Genomic DNA, 20,351 nt, shown 5'->3' on the forward strand with positions numbered 1-20,351 from the left:
AAGGAAAGTATCAATTCCCCCATGCCTGATGACAGAGGTGGGTTTTAAGGAGCTTACGAAAGGCTAGGAGGGTGGGGGCAACTCTGATATCTGGGGGGAGTTGGTTCCAAAGGGTCGGGGCCGCCACAGAGAAGGCTCTTCCCCTGGGTCCCGCCAAACGACATTGTTTAGTTGACGGAACCCGGAGAAGGCCAACTCTGTGGGACCTAACTGGTTGCTGGGATTCGTGCGGCAGAAGGCGGTCCCGGAGATATTCTGGTCCAGTGCCATGAAGGGCTTTATAGGTCATAACCAACACTTTGAATTATGTTGGCTTGAAATTGGATGGAGATTTTCAAAAAGGATTATTTTTTCCAATCTCACTTTTGGAGATTGCCTATTAACCATCTTCAAACTATTAGGGACCTTTGGTATGACAAGTTTGAGAAATTGTCAGGTGAGTTGATCTCTGAATAAAAGAGGGGGGGAAACCATTACAAGCTTAAGAAAGGATTTGAAATAAGCAACAAAAATCCTAAATAGTATTTTGATGGAGGAAAATTAGAGATGATTTAAGGGTCCAATTATATTTGGGAATACTGACTTTTATTATATGATTTTAGAATTAACTATTAAAAAACAGCTTTTTGTGGGAATCAGAGTTATCCTGGCTCATAATTAGAAATAGAAATAACAGAGTTGGAAGGGACCTAATCTAATCTAATCCCCTGCTTAGGCAGGAAACCCTACACCACTTCAGACAAATATTTATCCAACATCTTCTTTAAAACATCCCGTGCTGGAGCATTCATTATTCTAGAAACTGGACACTAGAGGGAACTAAAGATTTTGTGTAGAAGGAATTTGTTATTTATTTATTCTTTTTTTTAATAATCTTTTTCCTTTAAGTCTACTGCACTTCCATTGGTTTTTATTTCATTTCATTTCATTTATGCCGTCCTTCTCCTTAGACTCAGGGCGGCTTACAACATTTTAGCAATAGCACTTTTTTTTTAAACAGAGCCAGCATATTGCCCCCCTCACACACACACTCAATCTGGGTCCTCATTTTACCCACCTCAGAAGGATGGAAGGCTGAGTCTACCTTGAGACGGTGATGAGATTTGAACCGCTGACCTACAGATCTACAGTCAGCTTCAGTGACCTGCAGTACAGCACTCTACCTTCTGCGCCACCCCGGCTCATTTCCCTACAGTAATCCAAGTCCTTAATACAAAACTTGCATGTCAAAAGTGGAGGAAACCAGTATGATGCAGTGGTTAAAAAGCTAGACTTGAAATGAACAGATTCAGGTTCTAATTCTGCTTTAGGTATGGAACCACTGGGTGGTTTAGATCAGTCTGTCTCAGCCCTAAACTGCAAAAATAACAATTGCTGCCAACCTGCCTTCCATTGAGGACCTGTATACTGCAAGAGTCAAAAAGAAAGCAGTGAAAATATTTACTGACCCCTCGCATTCTGGACATAAACTCTTTCAACTCCTACCCTCAAAATGTCGCTAGAGAGCAATGCACACCAAGACAACTAGACACAAGAATAGTTTTTTCCTGAACGCCATCACTCTGCTAAACAAATAATTCCCCCAACTCTGTCAAAATATTTACTAGGTCTGCACTACTATTACTACTAGTTTTTTCTCATCATTCCTATCACCCATTTCCTCCCATTTACGATTGCATGACTGTAACTTGTTGCTTGTATCCTTAAGATTTTTTTATTAATATTGATTGTTTAGTCATGGCTTATTTGAGCCCTAGGATAATCATTGAATGTTGTATCTCATGATTCTTGACAAATGTATCTTTTTCTTTTATGTACACTGAGAGCATATGCACCAAAGACACATTCCTTGTGTGTCCAATCACACTTGGCCAATAAAATTCTATTCTATTCTATTCTATTCTGTTCTGTTCTGTTCTGTTCTGTTCTGTTCTATTCTACTCTACTCTACTCTATTTCACATTGAAGACACTGAACATGCAAAAAAATTGTGCTAGTGTGCTAGTTGCTATGGGTTTAACTAATCACACTTGGCCAATAAAGAAATTCTATTCTATTCTGTTCTGTTCTGTTCTATTCTATGCTATTCTGAACTGGGAATTTGAAAAATATTCCAGAGAAAGGCAATGGGACAACACTGCCAAAAAACATTAACAAGAAAATTCCATGTGGTTACCGGAAATCAAGATTGGCTCATAGGAGTCAACTATTCTCCAAAGCACCTGAGGGCTGGACAGAAAGCAATGGATGGAAACTAATCAAGGAGAGAAGCAACCTAGACAACAAGGAGAAATTTCCTGACAGTGAGAACAATTAATTAAGTGGGTGCAACAACATTGGAGGTTTTGAAAAAGAGATTGGACAACCAGAGGTGGGCTGCTAAGGTGGACGTGTGCTTGCCTCTGTGGCTCTGAGTGCTAGTGGAGTCCAGCGCATGGAGATACAGTTTTTTGCTTCCGCGCATACACACTTGCGTCTCCGTGTGCGATTTTGCTACATGCACAGGTGCAGTAGCATAATTGCGCTGGACTCCACTAGCACTCAGAGCCACAGAGGCAAGCCCACATAGAAACATAGAAACATAGAAGACTGACGGCAGAAAAAGACCTCATGATCAATCTAGTCTGCCCTTATACTATTTTCTGTATTTTTATCTTAGGATGGATATATGTTTATCCCAGGCATGTTTAAATTCAGTTGCTGTGGATTTGTCAAACACATCTGCTGGAAGTTTGTTCCAAGCATCTATTACTCTTTCAGTAAAATAATATTTTCTCATGTTGATTTTGATCTTTCCCCCAACTAACTTCAGATTGTGTCCCCTTGTTCTTGTGTTCACTTTCCTATTAAAAACACTTCCTTCCTGGATCTTATTTAACCCTTTAACATATTTAAATGTTTCGATCATGTCCCCCCTTTTCCTTCTGTCCTCCAGACTATACAGATTGAGTTCATTAAGTCTTTCCTGATACGTTTTATGCTTAAGACCTTCCACCATTCTTGTAGCCCGTCTTTGGACCCATTCAATTTTGTCAATATCTTTTTGTAGGTGAGGTCTCCAGAACTGAACACAGCATTCCAAATGGGGTCTCACCAGCGCTCTATATAAGGGGATCACAATCTCCCTCTTCCTGCTTGTTATACCTCTAGCTATGCAGCCAAGCATCCTACTTGCTTTCCCTACCACCTGACTGCACTGTTCACCCATTTTGAGACTGTCAGAAATCACTACCCCTAAATCTAACATCACCGTTCTACCTTAGCAGCCTACCTCTGTGGACAACCATTGGTCTGAAATGGTATAGGCAGCGGTGGGCAGCAGGCAGGACGGGTTGGAACACAGTTCCACCAGCAGAAATGAAGATGTATGAGCAGCTTCAGCTGTTACTTCCTGGATTACTGGTCTCGTCTCGGCTCTCCTTTTTTTTCTCTGCTGCTGCATCTGCGCTCCTTGCTTTTTTCCTCTTTCCTCCTTCCTGGCCTTGGACGAGCTTCCCTCTCTCCTGCCTGGCTCCCCTCCAGCCTCATGCGGCCACCTCCCAAGGCCAGGAGAGCCGTGCCGCGCAGAAGCAGTCTGGGCTGTGGTCTTTTCCCCCTCGCAAAGCCCTCACTCGCAGAAGACATGGGTAGAAGTGGCACTGGCAGCATTTATGCTTCTGGCAGCACCCGTTCGCCTAGCTACCCAGCCTGAGGCAGGGGGGGCGACCCAGGAAGGAGAGCGCGGGAAATGCGAAGCAAATTGTCACCCCAGCGAGCAACACTGGTAAGGTTGTAAGTCAAGGATTTAACAGTTCACTTGAACGATGATGATCGTTCAAGCCACTGCCACCTGGTCACATGGCCAGCAAGCCACTCCTACCCAGTCACATGACCATTAAGCCACACCTACAAAATAAGCCACACCCACAGTGTGGCAGTAAAAAGGTAGACTGCCCATTACTGGGTATAGGGATGTGATGGGGAACCTATAGCATGCGTGCGACATGCTGACTCAAAGGACCATAGTCTTCAGAGAAGGCAGAATACAAATCTAAATAATAATAATAATAATAATAATAATAATAATAATAATAAAAATTAAAAAAAAACCATTGGAATTGACAAAATCTCCATCTGTCAATTGCAAAAGGCCGCTTTACTGGGATCGGCAAACATAATTCGCCGCTACATCACGCAGTCCTAGGTGCTTGGGAAGCGCCCGACTGGTGGTGAACTACAAAATCCAGCATAGTGATCTTGTTTGCTGTGTTGTACTGACATAATAATAATAATAATAATAATAATAATAATAATAATAATAATAATAATAAGCTGGCATGTTGGGATTTTGCATCAGCACAATGGACAGCAGACTTGGTCAATTTCACAACTGAAAATTCACAGACAATTTCTGAAACTTTTACCCAGTACCTGTCTCTATATTGCTTTTAATCCAGACGTCTGCTCAGTTCATATCCAAACCGATGGGTTTTTATTATTATTATTATTTTAAATGACAAGAAGCTTAGCAGAACATCAATAAGGCATCATCTCTATATTACACGCTTTCATGAAAGTATTCTGGGATTTGTTTTTAAGCCCAGCCAAAAGGAGAAAAACCCAAGGATCTTCACGCATCTATAAAATAGTTCAAGGGATCTTAAGTCGGTTCACATCGAATTTCATCAGGACTGAATTCCATAAGCGTCTCTCATCAGTACTGTCAATTTCAATTGCTTTGATGCTATATTTTTCCAGACATTTTTTTCTCTCTCTAAAAAAAAGACGAAGAAGAAAGTCCAGATTCTGTCATGATGAGAGTCAACATTTTTTGGTTTTTAAAAGGTCCTGGTTCACTTGATTGCAGATAAAAGCTCAGAAGCAGGGTTCCAATATGCCTAAAGGCGATTTAAAACAACCTCCCCCCCAACCCTCCCTAATATCTATTTCTCAAATCTCATTATTTTAGGGAGGGCGTGGGAGTCTGCCTGAGGGGATTTTGGGTATTCAGGACAGAGTTGTTCTGCGTGCTCAGGGGAAGCAAAAATAAGAGAAGAAGAAAGCATTTCCCTGATGCCTTTAAGAGTTTACGTGGAAAGAAATGGAACGTAAACGAAGCAGTGGAAGTGATGTGCCGGTGTCTGGAGGCTGTTGGGGCCTGGATGGGTGTCAACAGACTCAAACTCAACCCGGATAAGACGGAGTGGCTGTGGGTTTTGCCTCCCAGGGACAATCCCATCTGTCCATCCATCACCCTGGGGGGGGAATTATTGACCCCCTCAGAGAGGGTCCGCAACTTGGGCGTCCTCCTCGATCCACAGCTCACATTAGAGAATCATCTTTCAGCTGTGGCGAGGGGGGCGTTTGCCCAGGTTCGCCTGGTGCACCAGTTGCGGCCCTATCTGGACCGGGAGTCACTGCTCACAGTCACTCATGCCCTCATCACCTCGAGGTTTGACTACTGTAATGCTCTCTACATGGGGCTACCTTTGAAAAGTGTTCGGAAACTCCAGATCGTGCAGAATGCAGCTGCGAGAGCAGTCATGGGCTTACCTAGGTATGCCCATGTTTCACCAACACTCTGCAGTCTGCATTGGCTGCCGATCAATTTCCGGTCACAATTCAAAGTGTTGGTTATGACCTTTAAAGCCCTTCATGGCACTGGACCAGAATATCTCCGAGACCGCCTTCTGCCGCACGAATCCCAGCGACCAATTAGGTCCCACAGAGTGGGCCTTCTCCGGGTCCCGTCAACTAAACAATGTCAGTTGGCGGGCCCCAGGGGAGAAGCCTTCTCTGTGGTGGCCCCGACTCTCTGGAACCAACTCCCCCTGGAGATTAGAACTGCCCCTACTCTCCCTGCCTTTCGTAAACTCCTTAAAACCCACCTTTGTCGTCAGGCATGGGGGAACTGAATCACCTCCCCCGGGCATGTACAAGTTATGCATGGTATGTTTGTGTGTATGTTTTTTTAGAAATATGGGGTTTTTAAATATTTTAAATTATTTAGATTTGTCATGAATTGTTGAATTGTTTTTATCACTGTTGTGAGCTGCGCCGAGTCTACGGAGAGGGGCGGCATACAAATCTAAATAATAAATAAATAAAAATAAAGATGCCCCTACAGAAGAAAAAATGTAAATTCTAACACATGCAGAGATGGACAAACTGACATTATAGTTAAAGGACAAATTGGATACAGATTACACTGGTACCTCTACCTACAAACACCTCTACTTACAATATTTTCTAGATAAGAACCAGGTGTTCAAGATTTTTTTGCCTCTTCTCAAGAACCATTTTCCACTTACAAACCTGAGCTTCCAGAACTGTAACCGGAAAAGGCAGGGAGAAGCCTCCGTGGGGCCTCTCTAGGAATCTCCTGGGAGGAAACCGGGCCGGAAAAGGTGGGGAGAAGCCTCTGTGGGGCCTCTCTAGGAATCTCCTGGGAGGAAACAAGGCCTCCACCCTCCCTGTGGTTTCCCCAATCACACACATTATTTGTTTTTACATTGGTTCCTATGGGAAAAATTGCTTCTTTTCTACTTAAGAACCTGGTCATGGAATGAATTCAGTTCGGAAGTAGAGATACTGCTGTATTTTGAAACCTGGAATAAATTATATAATTGGATCAAGAGGAAAACCAAGATTAAAGGGTAGAAATTATGATGGAGAAGTTCTAAATTAAACAGATGTTGAAAAATTAATAGAGAGGAGAAAGGGAATAATTAATATATGTACTGAATGGACCGTCATGCACCTTTTCTTTTTCTTTATCCGTCTTATTGTACTATATTGTTACGTATGTTTTTAAAACTATATTATAAATACAGGAAATTTTTAATTAAAAAAAGAGTTTACATGGAAACTAAAAAAAAACAAAATAAAACAGGGCCTGTTTAGGACCTTAAGTGAAAAAGTAAAGTTTCTAGAATGGGGACATTCTTATAGATTTCTGGCCAACAATATTATATGGGGGAAAAAATGCCACTGCCGTCTTCCAAGACTGTTTTTAATTTCCCTGCCAAGATTTCTTGGTCTCCCATCCAAGCCCTAGCCACGTCCAACTGTGCTTATTTTTGGAGATCCACCAAGTTTTGCTAGGTGCTGCTGTCTACTGCAGATGTACCGGTCTAAGCATTGTGGCCAAGAACATCCGTAGATTGTTGAGATGTTTCCAGGCTCAGTTGGAACTTGACGGAGCTGAAAAATAATTTGGAAATATGGATGTGTAAGAGATGACCAAGCTGAGACTGGAGGAGGGGTTAAATATGTTATCAGCCTCAAGCCCAGTACAATGTTACCTCTACTTAAGTCGTTTTGTGACCAGGTTCTTAAGTAGAAAAGTTTGCAAGTGTTGTGGTTCAGCCTGAGTCTGCTCAGGGACCGGCTGTGTCTCTGCTGGCTCCATGCCCGGAGGAGGATGACAGCGAAGAGGAGGGGGCTGAACAGTTGGACGGGGGAGAGGGAAGTCAGGAATGGGATGAAGGAGAACAGCATGAGATCCCCGGGGGGGGGGCCTCTCCCCAGCCAGTAGCTTGGAGTCATTAGGTGATGAAGCACAAGCCGTCATTGACATGCGACTGAGACGTTCAGATCAGAGAAAAGAGCAATTAAAAAAGTATTATCAGCACTGAATTAGGAACAGCTGGGCTTGGGTGTGGTCCTCCTTAGCAGGGTTTAAAAGGCAGGCAAGCCCTTGAAGCCATCTGGAGTGTTATCAATTGGAGTTACAGTGTCCTGCTTTGTTCTCGGTGTCTCTGTTCCTGGCTTGTGGCCCAGCAGTTTGGAAGACCTGTGGGAGGTGTAAGTCTGCTATCTATAGCCTCGTATTGGCAGCAAGAATCCTGTATTGCTGCATGGACTTTTGCCTTCGCGGATATATCTGAAGATACAGCATTTTCCTGTTTGTAAGGACATTTTCTGTTACCTGTGTTTTCTCTTGAATTTTATAAACTGCCTTTGCCTTTTATCAGTGTGTCTGGATTCTCTTTATGGGTTGGTATTGGCTTCCGGAGTGACCCAGACACAACAGCAAGTAGAAGCAATTTTTCCTATAGGAATCAATGTAAAAGCAAATAAGGCATGCAAACCCATTAGGAACGAAATAAAAGCTCGGAATTTGGGTGGGAGGAGGAGGAAGAAAAAGAGGAGGAGAACAGTCACTGCTGAAGGAAAAAGGTGAAGTGGGGGGAATTAAAAAAATCCAAAATTTAAGGCTTAAAAAAAAGAGGGACTCTGAGGTGGTGGTGAGGAGCACGCACCTCCCTTACACCCTGCACGAGGCTGCCTCCCATACACTGTGCCAGAGAGAAAAACCAGGCGGGCGAGAGGAGTGACCCTCCCACTCCTTTGACTGAAAGGCAACAGCTGCTGCTGCTACCTGCTTCCTCTTCCTTCCCATGCTGAAGGGCTCCCCTCTCCTTTTGCTCGCTCGCTTTGGCGCCTTTCCTCCACTGTGTTGACTCCTCCGTTTGGCTGAATCCCAGTTGATCTGGCCGGAGCAAAGCATCCCCTTTCTCCACCCAGATGCTCCAGGAAGCAACAGGTTGGTTCTAAGGGAAAACTCAGCTGCATTTTTTCATGAGTGCTGTTGATAAAAATAGGATTGGCAACACGATCTCCAATATCCGATGACGGATATGGCGCAAGAAGAAGAAACCAATGGTTCTAGTTTAAGGACTACCTGCATAGGATCTCAAAAACTACAGCAGGAGGAATACCCTGACAATTTAAAAGTTCTGTGTTAGCAAAAACTTCAGAAGAGAAGGATTTAGGGGTAGTGATTTCTGACAGTCTCAAAATGGGTGTGCAGTGTGGTTGGGCGGTAGGAAAAGCAAGTAGGATGCTTGGCTGCATAGCTAGAGGTATAACGAGCAGGAAGAGGGAGATTGTGATCCCTTTATATAGAGCGCTGGTGAGACCACATTTGGAGTACTGTGTTCAGTTCTGGAGACCTCACCTACAAAAAGATATTGACAAAATTGAACGGGTCCAAAGACGGGCTACAAGAATGGTGGAAGGTCTTAAGCATAAAACATATCAGGAAAGACTTAATGAACTCAATCTGTATAGTCTGGAGGACAGAAGGAAAAGGGGGGACATGATCGAAACATTTAAATATGTTAAAGCGTTAAATAAGGTCCAGGAGGGAAGTGTTTTTAATAGGAAAGTGAACACAAGAACAAGGGGACACAATCTGAAGTTAGTTGGGGGAAAGATCAAAGGCAACATGAGAAAATATTATTTTACTGAAAGAGTAGTAGATCCTCGGAACAAACTTCCAGCAGACGTGGTTGGTAAATCCACAGTAACTGAATTTAAACATGCCTGGGATAAACATATATCCATTGTAAGATAAAATACAGGAAATAGTATAAGGGCAGACTAGATGGACCATGAGGTCTTTTTCTGTCGTCAGTCTTCTATGTTTCTATGTTTCTAAATAGAACTGGTGAACCTTTTTTCCCTCAGGTGCCGAAAGAGCATGTTCGTGTGCTATCACGCATGTGCAAGTGCCCATACCCATAATTCAATGCCTGAGGAGGGTGAAAACAGCTTCCCCTGCCCTCCGGAGGCCCTCTGAAGGCTGGAAACGGCCTGTTCCCCAACTTCTGGTGGACCCATTTGGCTCATGTTTCACCCTTCCCAGACTCTAAAGCAGACCTGGGCAAGGGGTGGCCCGTGGACCGTATTCGGCCCACCCGCTGTCTGTGACCAGCCCACCCGCTATCTGTGACTGATCCGCAGAGGTTGGGGTCCACTCCAGTGCAAAGATGAAAGAGCTCACCGCGTCTGCCGGGACTCCTCTGGTTCCTGCTTTCCTGATGAATCATGAGGAAAGCAGGAACCAGAGGAGTCCCGGATGACACGATGAGCTCTTTCGTCCTTGCACTGGAGCAGACCCCGACCTCCTACTGAGAGCGTCCGAGCACAGAAACCACGCAAACACTCCAGCGCAGTGACTGTGGTGCACCATGTTGCCGTAAAGCAAACAATTACAAGAACAAGAACAAGGGGACACAATCTGAAGTTAGTTGGGGGGAAAGATCAAAAGCAACATGAGAAAATATTATTTTACTGAAAGAGTAGTAGATGCTTGAAACAAACTTCCAGAAGACATGGTTGGTAAATCCACAGGAACTGAATTTAAACATGCCTGGGATAAACATATATCCATCCTAAGATAAAATACAGGAAATAGTATAAGGGCAGACTAGATGGACCATGAGGTCTTTTTCTGCCGTCAGACTTCTATGTTTCTGTGTTAATTGGGGGTCTGTAGAGTGGGTCTGGGTGTTTAGGTCAGGCCAGGGTCTGGCCCTCTAAAACCATCCCAATTTCTCTTGTGGCCCCATGGCAAAATTAATTGCCCACCCCTGCTCTAAAGGCTTTCCAATTTTCTTTAATTGCTATAAAAGTTCAGTTCTAGATAATGATTAAAATGATTAAAGCCTTTTACGGGTAAAAGCGTACGATTTCATGATTTCCTATTTAAAAAGTAACTACGGATCATGCTAAGGTACTAGAGAAGGAAGGACAATAAAAAAACTATTTTAAGTATTCAATAAATAGTGCATAAAGTTACTACCCTCCACTATGTCTCCCCCCCACCCCCCACCCCATTATCGGTAGGAGATATGAAGCGGAGGAGTGAAAAATCACAAATGAGATTCAAACTGAAGCCATTTTCTGCAACAGGAAGAACTTGGGAGAAATTAAGCGGAAGATGAAATTGCTTTGAGATGTCGCCTCACTTACCCTGCTTTCTTGCGAGAGATACAGGAAGGTAGTTTAATATGTATAAGAGTTAAATAGTTCCGCCTCTGAGTTTCTCTTCAGCTCCTGAAATTCGAAGGTGTGTGTGTGTAGAAGAGTATTTATTGATGGTGCCTTTTAATTCATCGGGGAACATCAAACATCGGGTATGTTTGATGCCTAAAACACGATCTAAGTATTGCCCACAAGATCGTGTGCTGCAACGTTCTACCTGTCAATGACTATTTCAGCTTCAACCGCAACAACACAAGAGCACGCAACAGATTCAAACTTAATATTAACCGCTCCAAACTTGACTGTAAAAAATATGACTTCAGCAACCGAGTTGTCGAAGGGTGGAACTCATTACCGGACTCAGTAGTGTCAACCCCTAACCCCAAACATTTTTCCCTTAGACTATCCACGATTGACCTCTCCAGGTTCCTTAGAGCAGTGTTTTTCAACCAGTGTGCCGCGGCACACTAGTGTGCCATGAGACATGGTCAGGTGTGCCGCGAAGCTCAGACAGAGAAAGAAAGCAAGAGAGAGAGAGAGAAAGCAAGAGAGAGAGAAAGAAAGAGAAAGAAAGCAAGAGAGAGAGAGAGCAAGAGAGAGAAAGAAAGCAAGAGAGAGAGAGAAAGAGAGGGGGGAGGGAAGGAGAGAGAGAGAAAGACATAGAGGGAGGGAGGGAGGGAGGGAGAGAGAAAGAGAGCAAAAAAGAGAGGAAGGAAGAGAAAGAAAGAGGGATGGAGAGAGAAAAAGAAAGAGGAAGGAAGGGAGAGAAAGAAAGAGGGAGATAGAAATAGAGCGAAAGGGAGGAAGAGAGAGAGAGAATGTTTTTGTCCAAACTTTTTTTAGCCCCCCCCCCCCCCCCCGCTCAATGTGCCCCAGGGTTTCATAAATCTAAAAAATGTGCCGCGGCTCAAAAAAGGTTCAGTAAGGGGCATGCATAAGTGCACCAGTGTCCCTTCCGTCCCCTGTCCAATTGTCTCTCCTTATCTCATTTATCTTTTCTTCCTTTCAAATATGTTCACCTATACTTTTATATCTTTTCTTCTATTCTTTTCTTTACTTATATGATTACATATCTTTCTCTTCAATGTGTATTATGTATTGGGCAAAATAAATAAATAAAATAAGTAAATAAATAAAAATGTAGTTCCCGCCTGGTCTGCCATTCTGTCATTAGCTAAGAACAAATCTGAGCATCTTCAATAAATGCCTGTGCCAGATGCTCTCATCCCATGCCCTGGAAATCCAATATTAGCATGCAGTTATCTTCAAGTTCATTACTCTGGAAAATCGGCAGAGAAATAAAATAACTAGCAGCCAGGATAGGGCACAACAGAGCTGCCACAGAGCGTGGAACCGAGCAGATTTTAGCTGGCATTTTACCAGTTCTATTTTAAATTGTCAGGGTATTCCTCCTGCTGTAGTTTTTGAGATCTATTGCAGGTAGTCCTTAACTTAGAACCATTGGTTTATTCTTCTTTTTCTTGCACCGTATCCATCATCGTGTTGCCAATCCTATTTTTATCAACAGCACTCATGAAAAAATGCAGCTGAATTTTGTCGGAATCAGTCCCTTAGAACAGTTCACTGGCTGGGGGAATTCTGGGAGTTGAAGTCCAGATATCTTCAAGTGGCCAAGGTTGGGAAACACTGCCTTAGAAAGCCCATTGCAACAACATCGCCAAAAAGACTTCAAGAGTTGTTAATTTAATCCTACGTAGCTTCTGCTCCAGCAATCTTACACTGCTAATCAGAGCATACAAAACTTTCGCCAGACCAATCCTTGAATACAGTTCATCTGTCGGGAAGCCACACCGCATTTCGGACATCCAGAAAACATCCAGAGATACTTTACTAGAAGAGCCCTCCACTCCTCCATTCACAGCAGAATACCCTACACAACTAGTCTTAAAATCCTAGGTTTAGAAAGCTTAGAACCAGGTTGCCTTCATCGTAGAGAACCAGAGGGGTAATCTTCCAAAACAAGGAAACCAAAGAGGTTTGTCCCACCAATGGTGCCATCAGATGATGATGATGATTATATTATTATTATTATTATTATTATTATTATTATTATTATTATTATTATTTATTAGATTTGTATGCCGCCCCTCTCCGTAGACTTGGGGCGGCTCACAACAGTAACAGTACAATATATAACAAAATCTAATAATTAAAAAATCACTGAAAACCCCTTATTAAAAAGAAACATACACACAAACATACCATTCATAAACTGTATAGGCCCGGGGGAGATGTCTCAGTTCCCCCATGCCTGGTGGCAGAGGTGGGTTTTAAGAAGTTTACGAAAGGCAAGGAGGGTAGGGGCAGTTCTAATCTCTGGGGGGAGCTGGTTCCAGAGGGTCGGGGCCACCACAGAGAAGGCTCTTCCCCCGGGTCCCGGCAGATGACATTGTTTAGTCGACGGGACCCGGAGAAGGCCAACTCTGTGGGATCTAACCGGTCACTGGGATTCATGAGGCAGAAGGCGGTCTCGGAGATATTCTGGCCCGATGCCATGAAGTGTGGGCGTGAAAGCACTTCCACGGCAGTGGTAGACGCCGGCAGTCCACACCTTTTCCTAAAACGCAGTTCAGATTTACGTGGAGAAGGGACTGAAAGCTTTTCCTGTCCCCCCTGACAGCAGTGCTTGCCTTCCCCATGGAAACATGTGGCTAATTAACCACACAATTCCCCAAACAACGTCAATGAAAACAGATGGGCTCTCGGAGAATTAGACAGAGCAAGTCCCAAAACACAGAGGGACAATCTCTCTCTCCCTCTCCCTCCATCCCTCTCTCTCTCCCTGTCTCTCTCTCTCTCTATCTGTCTCTGTCTCTTCTTTCTCTGTGTCTCTCTCTGTGTCTCTGTCTTTCTCTGTGTGTGTGTGTCTCTGTCTCTGTCTCTGTCTCTGTCTCTTCTCTCTCTCTCTTTCTCTCTCTTCTCTTTCTCTGTGTCTCTTTCTTCTCTCTCTTTTTCTTCTCTCTTTCTCACTCTCTTCTCTCTCTCTCCCTCTCTCTCTCCCTGTCTCTCTCTCTGTCTGTCTCTGTCTCTTCTTTCTCTGTGTCTCTCTCTGTGTCTCTGTCTTTCTCTCTGTGTGTGTGTGTCTCTCTCTGTCTCTTCTCTCTCTCTCTTTCTCTCTCTTTCTCACTCTCTTCTCTCTCTCTCTCTTCTCTATGTGTGTGTCTCTTTCTTCTCTCTCTTTTTCTTCTCTCTCTTTCTCTCTCTCTTCTCTCTCTCTTTCTCTCTCTTCTCTCTCTCTTTCTCTCTCTTCTCTCTCTCTTTCTCTGTCTCCTCTGTTTCTCTCACTCTTTTATATCACTCTCTGTCTCTGTTTCTCTCTTCTCTCTGTCTCTCTGTCTCTCTGTCTCTCTCTGTCTTTCTGTCTCTCTGTCTGTCTCTCGCTCTCTCTGTGTCTCTCTCTCCATGTCTCTCTTTCTCTGTGTTTCTTGGGAGAGGGGCGGCATACAAATCTAATCAATTATTATTATTATTCTCTCTCTGTCTCTCTCTGTCTCTCTCTGTCTATCTTTCTGTCTCTCTCTGTGTGTGTGTCTCTCTGTGCGTCTCTCTCTCTCTCTCTCTCTATCTCTCTATCTCTCTCTCTCTCTCTCTCTCTCTCTCTCTATCTATCTATCTATCTATCTATCTATCTATCTATATATGTCTCTCTCTCTCTCTCTCTCTCTTCTCTCCTCTGTCTCTCTGTCTCTCTGAGTGTCTCTCTGTCTCTCTCTGTCTCTGTCTCTCTGTCTCTCTCTCTTACATGACAGAGAAGTAAGTTTCCTTCGCAGCCTTTCACCTTTTTTCATTGGGAAATTGTTGCCGGGCGATTCCCGCCCTCTTCTATCCAAATTATCAGCAGCAAAAATTACATATTGATCTTGGCTTCTGCCTGAACTGCACAGGTGGAGGGGTCAGCCTGACAAGGCTTCTTCTAAAACTCTCTCCCTTCTCTGCTGCCACACAGGATCCCAGCTCCTTGGAAGACTGCCAAATGTCGATAAACTTCAGTCTCGATAATGATGCTTTTTTGTCCCGGTAGAAAGCAAACCCAAAGCAATCATTTGCTGCCTTCATTAGCTGCTACAAGGGACTAGCTATTGAAAAAAAAACCCCTGAGTTTAGGTGGGGGAAGGAAAATTAGAATTCTCACCTGTAACAACAACTTTGGGCTGGAATTTCCTAGAATTTGTAGGAGAAGGACAGGCAGGGCCTGGATGGGGAGGACTCAGTAGTGTGAGGTGGCAGTCAAAAAAGCTAGTGCAACCTTAAATTGCATTAATAGAAGGATACAATCAAACTCAAGGGTGGTACTAACTTATTTATTTAGTTATTATATTTATTTATTGTATTTATATGCCGCTCATTCCAAAACAGACTCTGAGCATCTAACAGTAAGAATAAATACAACAACAATAAAAACAGTTAAAATCTAATAATAAAAACCAACAATACAATAAAGCAGTAATGACGTAAAAAACCATACATACTTGCAATCAACGAGGTCTTAACGGTTTTCCGGAAGACCGGTAGGGTGGAAATAGTGCAGATGTCTGGGGCAGTAGGTTTTAAAGGGTCGGAGCCGCCACAGAGAAGGCCCTTCCCCGAGGTCCCACCAAGAATACATCCGGAACCGCCTTCTACCGAACGAATCCCTGCGGCCGATAAGGTCCCACAGAGTTGGCCTTCTGCTGGTCCTGTTGACCAAACAATGTCATTTGGCGGGCCCCAGGGGAAGAGCCTTCTCTGTGGCGGCCCCGGCCCTCCTTGTCTTTTGCAAGTTACTCAAGACCCACCTATATCGCCAGGCATGGGAAAATTAAGACATCTCCCCCAGGCTTTCTTATATTTAATGTTTGGTATGTATGTGTTGTATGGTTTTTTAATTGTTGGGGGGTTTTAATGTAATTTTATTATTAGATTTGTTCCATTGTTATACTGTTTTTATTGTTGTTGTGAGCCGCCCCGAGTTTTCGGAGAGGGGCGGCATACAAATCTAATAAATTGAATTGAACCGACATTGTTTGGTGGATGGGACTTGGAGATACCACTCTATAAAGCCTTAATAAGACCATGCCTAGAATACTGCATCCAGTTTTGGTCACCACACTATAAAAAAGTTGTTGAGACTCTAGAAAAAATGCAGAGAAGAGCAACCAGGATGATTAGAGGACAGGAGGCTAAAACATATGATGAATGGTTGCAGGAATAGGACATGGCTAGTCTAGTGAAGAGAAGGACCAGGGAGACATGAGAGCATCTTCCAATATTTGAGGGGCCGCCACAGAGAGGAGGAAGAGGGTCAAGCTGTTTTCCAAGGCACCTGAAGGCCAGGCAAGGAATAATGGATGGAAAATTGAACCAGGAGAGTTTCAAACTGGAAATAAAGAGAACTTTTCTGACAGTGACTGCAATCAACCAATGGAACACCAACACTCCGCAGTCTGCATTGGTTGCCGATCAGTTTCGATCACAATTCAAAGTGTTGGTTATGACCCATAAAGCCCTTCATGGCACCGGACCAGATTATCTCAGGGACCGCCTTCTGCTGCACGAATCCCAGCGACCAGTTAGGTCCCACAGAGTGGGTCTCCTCCAGGTCCTGTCAACTAAAGAATGTCGCTTGGCGGGACCCAGGGGAAGAGCCTTCTCTGTGGCGGCCCCGGCCCTCTGGAACCAACTCCCCCCAGAGATTAGAATTGCCCCCACCCTCCTTGCCTTTCGTAAGCTGCTTAAAACCCACCTCTGCCGTCAGGCATGGGGGAATTGAGACCCTCTTCCCCCTAGGCCTTTACAATTCTATGCATGGTATGTATGTATGTTTGTTTTTTTATATTAATGGGTTTTTAATTGTTTCTAACATCAGACTTCTATGTACACTGTACTATGTACACTGCTTTATTGTTGCTGTTAGCCGCCCCGAGTCTCCGGAGAGGGGCGGCATACAAATCCAATAAATAAATAAATAAATAAATAAATAAACAGAAGTTGCCTTCAGAAGTTTGGGGAGCTTCATCATTGGAGGCTTTCAAGAATAAATTAGACTGCCATCTGTTAACAGTGGTGTAGGATCTCCTCCTGCTTCAGCAGGGGTTGGACTAGATCAGGGGTGGGGTCTGTCTTACCTCGCTGCCAGTCGCTTCCTCTAGTGCCATGTGGGCACATACATGAGCATGTGAAGTACTTAAAACCCAGCTTCTGCGTAGAGCACAGAAGCAAAAAACAAGGTGGCGGCACCTATAGCGCTACCAAGGGAGCTGTTCAGCCAGCCATCACTGCCAGTTCGGCAAGCCGGGGGTGGTGGAGAATTCCTGCTACTAGTTCTATAGAACCGGTCCGAACCCACCTCTGGACTAGGTGACCTACAAGTCCCTTCCAACTCTGTTAAAGTCAGAATGTTCTTCAAAGCTTGAACCCTTCTTGAATTCTGAACTTTTATTTAGCACCAACATAGTGCTGAGCATTAACTGCCTGGATTCATGTGAACAGGCATGACCAATAAATCAGCTTAATTGGGACTTAATGTGTGGTCCTGTTTCTTGGCGCCTGACAGAGACCCAAGAAATATTGACATTTGGAGGAAGTCCTAGAAGAGCAGTGTGCCAAGAAAGCTCAAGAGGAGCATCAGGAGAAGCCATGGTTCAGAGTGACATTTATTTATTTATTTATTTATTACTTAGATTTGTATGCCGCCCCTCTCCGAAGACTCGGGGCGGCTCACAACATGTAAAAACAAATCATAAGCAATCAGACAAATATTAAAATATTTAAATATTTAAAAAACCCCATATGCTAACAGTCACACACACAGACATACCATACATAAATTAAACGTGCCCAGGGGGAGATGTTTCAGTTCCACCATGCCTGACGGCAAAGGTGGGTTTTAAGGAGTTTACGGAAGGCAGGAAGAGTAGGGGCAGTTCTAATCTCCGGGGGGAGTTGGTTCCAGAGGGCCGGGGCCGCCACAGAGAAGGCTCTTCCCCTGGGGCCCGCCAACCGACATTGTTTAGTTGACGGGACCCGGAGAAGGCCCACTCTGTGGGACCTAATCGGTCGCTGGGATTCGTGCGGCAGGAGGCGGTCTCGGAGATATTCTGGTCCGATGCCATGAAGGGCTTTAAAGGTCATAACCAACACTTTGAATTGTGACCGGAAATTGATCGGCAACCAATGCAGACTGCGGAGTGATGGTGAAACATGGGCATACCTAGGTAGGCCCATGACTGCTCTCGCAGCTGCGTTTTGCACGATCTGAAGTTTCCGAACACTTTTCAAAGGTAGCCCCATGTAGAGAGCATTACAGTAGTCGAACCTCGAGGTGATGAGGGCATGAGTGACTGTGAGCAATGAGTCCCGGTCCAGATAGGGCCGCAACTGGTGCACCAGGTGAACCTGGACATGTTTCAAGGAGAAGAAGACTGGCCAGTTCAATAGGCCTCCTCGGCAAAAAGAGCCAGGATGGTGCAGTGGATGGAGTGCAACACTGCACTACTTCAGCTAATTGCTAGCTGCAGTTCAGCAGTTCAAATCTCACCACCGGCTCAAGGTTGACTCAGACTTCCATCCCTCCGAGGTGGGTCAAATGAGGACCCAGATTGTTGGGGGCAAGAGGCTGACTCTCTGGAAACCTCTTAGAGAAGGCTATAAAAGCACTATGAAGTGTTCCCTTGATTTTCACGGGTTCAAACTTCGTGAAAAGTCTATACCACGGTTTTTCAAAAATATTAATTAAAAAATACTTCGTGGGGTTTTTCCCTATACCACGGTTTTTCCCACCCGATGACATCATATATCATTGCCAAACTTTCATCTGCCTTTAATAAATATTTTAGAAACATAGAAACAAAGAAGTCTGACGGCAGAAAAAGATCTCATGGTCCATCTAGTCTGCCCTTATACTATTTTCTGTATTTTATCTTAGGATGGATATATGTTTATCCCAGGCATGTTTAAATTCAGTTACTGTGGATTTATCTACCACGTCTGCTGGAAGTTTGTTCCAAGGATCTACTACTCTTTCAGTAAAATAATATTTTCTCATGTTGCTTTTGATCTTTCCCCCAACTAACTTCAGATTGTGTCCCCTTGTTCTTGTGTTCACTTTTTTATTTTCATTTTTTAAAGTTCATTTTTTAAAATAAACTTTAATAAATAAACATGGTGAGTAATAATCTAAATGGTTGCTAAAGGAATGGGAAATGGTAATTTAGGGGTTTAAAGTGTTAAGGGAAGGCTTGTGATACTGTTCATAGCCAAAAATAGTGTATTTACTTCCGCATCTCTACTTCGCGGAAATTCGACTTTTGCAGGCGGTCTCGGAACGCATCGCCTGCGAAAAACGAGGGAACACTGTATAAGTCTAAATGTTATTGCTATTGCTATTATTCAGAGAACAGCAAGGGTAAACACATACACATTTTGACCAGGGGTGGGCTGCTACCCGGACGGGGTGGAATGAAGTGGGGTAGCTAAAATGGAGCTCCACCCCAGAGCACCCAATTTGCACTGAAAGATGAAAGAAAATGCCATAAGCCACACAGTCTGATAGTAAAAATTTTGGTAGCCCTTCACTGACTTTAACCCAGAACTGCAGAAAAAACAATTGCTGCCAACCTGCCTTCCACGGAGGACCTGTATACTGCACGAGTCAAAAAGAGGGTGGTTAAAATATCTACTAACCCCTTGCATCCTGGACACAAACTGTTTCAACTCCTACCCTCAAAATGACACTATAGAGCAGTGTTTTTCAACCAGTGTGCCATGGCACACTAGTGTGCCGCGAGACATGGTCAGGTGTGCCGCGAAGCTCAGAGAGAAAGAAAGCAAGAGAGAGAGAGAAAGAGCAAGAAAGAGAAAGAGCGAGAGAGAGAGAAAAAGAACAAAAGAGAGAGAAAGAAAGAAAGAGAGAGAGAACAAGAGAAAGAAAGAGAGAGAGAAAGAGAGAGAGAGAAAGCAAGAGAGAGAGAAAGAGGGAGAGAAGGAGAGAGAGAAAGACATAGAGGGAGGTAGTGAGGGAGAGAGAAAGAGAGCAAAAAAGAGAGGAAGGAAGGAAGAGAAAGAAAGAGGGATGGAGAGAGAGATAAAGGAAGAGGAAGGAAGAGAAAGAGGGAGGGAGAAAGATATAGAGTGAAGGGGAGGAATGTGCCCCAGGGTTTCGTAAATGTAAAAAATGTGCCGCGGCTCAAAAAAGGTTGAAAATCACTGCTATAGAGTACTGCACACCAAGACAACTAGACACAAAAATAGTTTTTTCACCAAACGCCATCACTCTGCTAAACAAATAATTCCCTCACCACTGTCATACTATTCACTTAGGCTGCACTACTATTTATCTTCTCGTTGTTCCCATCACACATCTCCTCCCACTAATGACTGTATGACTGTAACCTTGTTACTTGAATCCTTACAATTTATAGCGACTGGTTCCTAATATGATTGGATTGCTTATTTGTATCCTATGACAATAATTAAGTATTGAACCTCATGATTCTTGACAAATTTATCTTTTCTTTTTCTTTTTAAATATTTTTATTAATTTTCCACTTTTAAAAAGAAAATACAAAAGTAAAAAGAGAATAAAATCAAAGAAAATGAAA

The 20,351-nt window shown here is 43.7% G+C and overlaps 1 protein-coding gene across 1 annotated transcript in view; it reads right to left on the reverse strand.

The window, feature by feature from the left end:
• The window catches only part of MID2 (midline 2), a 258,997-nt gene that overhangs the window by 90,679 nt on the left and 147,967 nt on the right, over positions 1 to 20,351 (reverse strand). The gene's annotated exons all lie outside the window — the stretch shown is intronic.

Source organism: Erythrolamprus reginae, chromosome 8, assembly GCF_031021105.1.
Source record: "Erythrolamprus reginae isolate rEryReg1 chromosome 8, rEryReg1.hap1, whole genome shotgun sequence".
Taxonomy (NCBI): domain Eukaryota; kingdom Metazoa; phylum Chordata; class Lepidosauria; order Squamata; family Dipsadidae; genus Erythrolamprus; species Erythrolamprus reginae.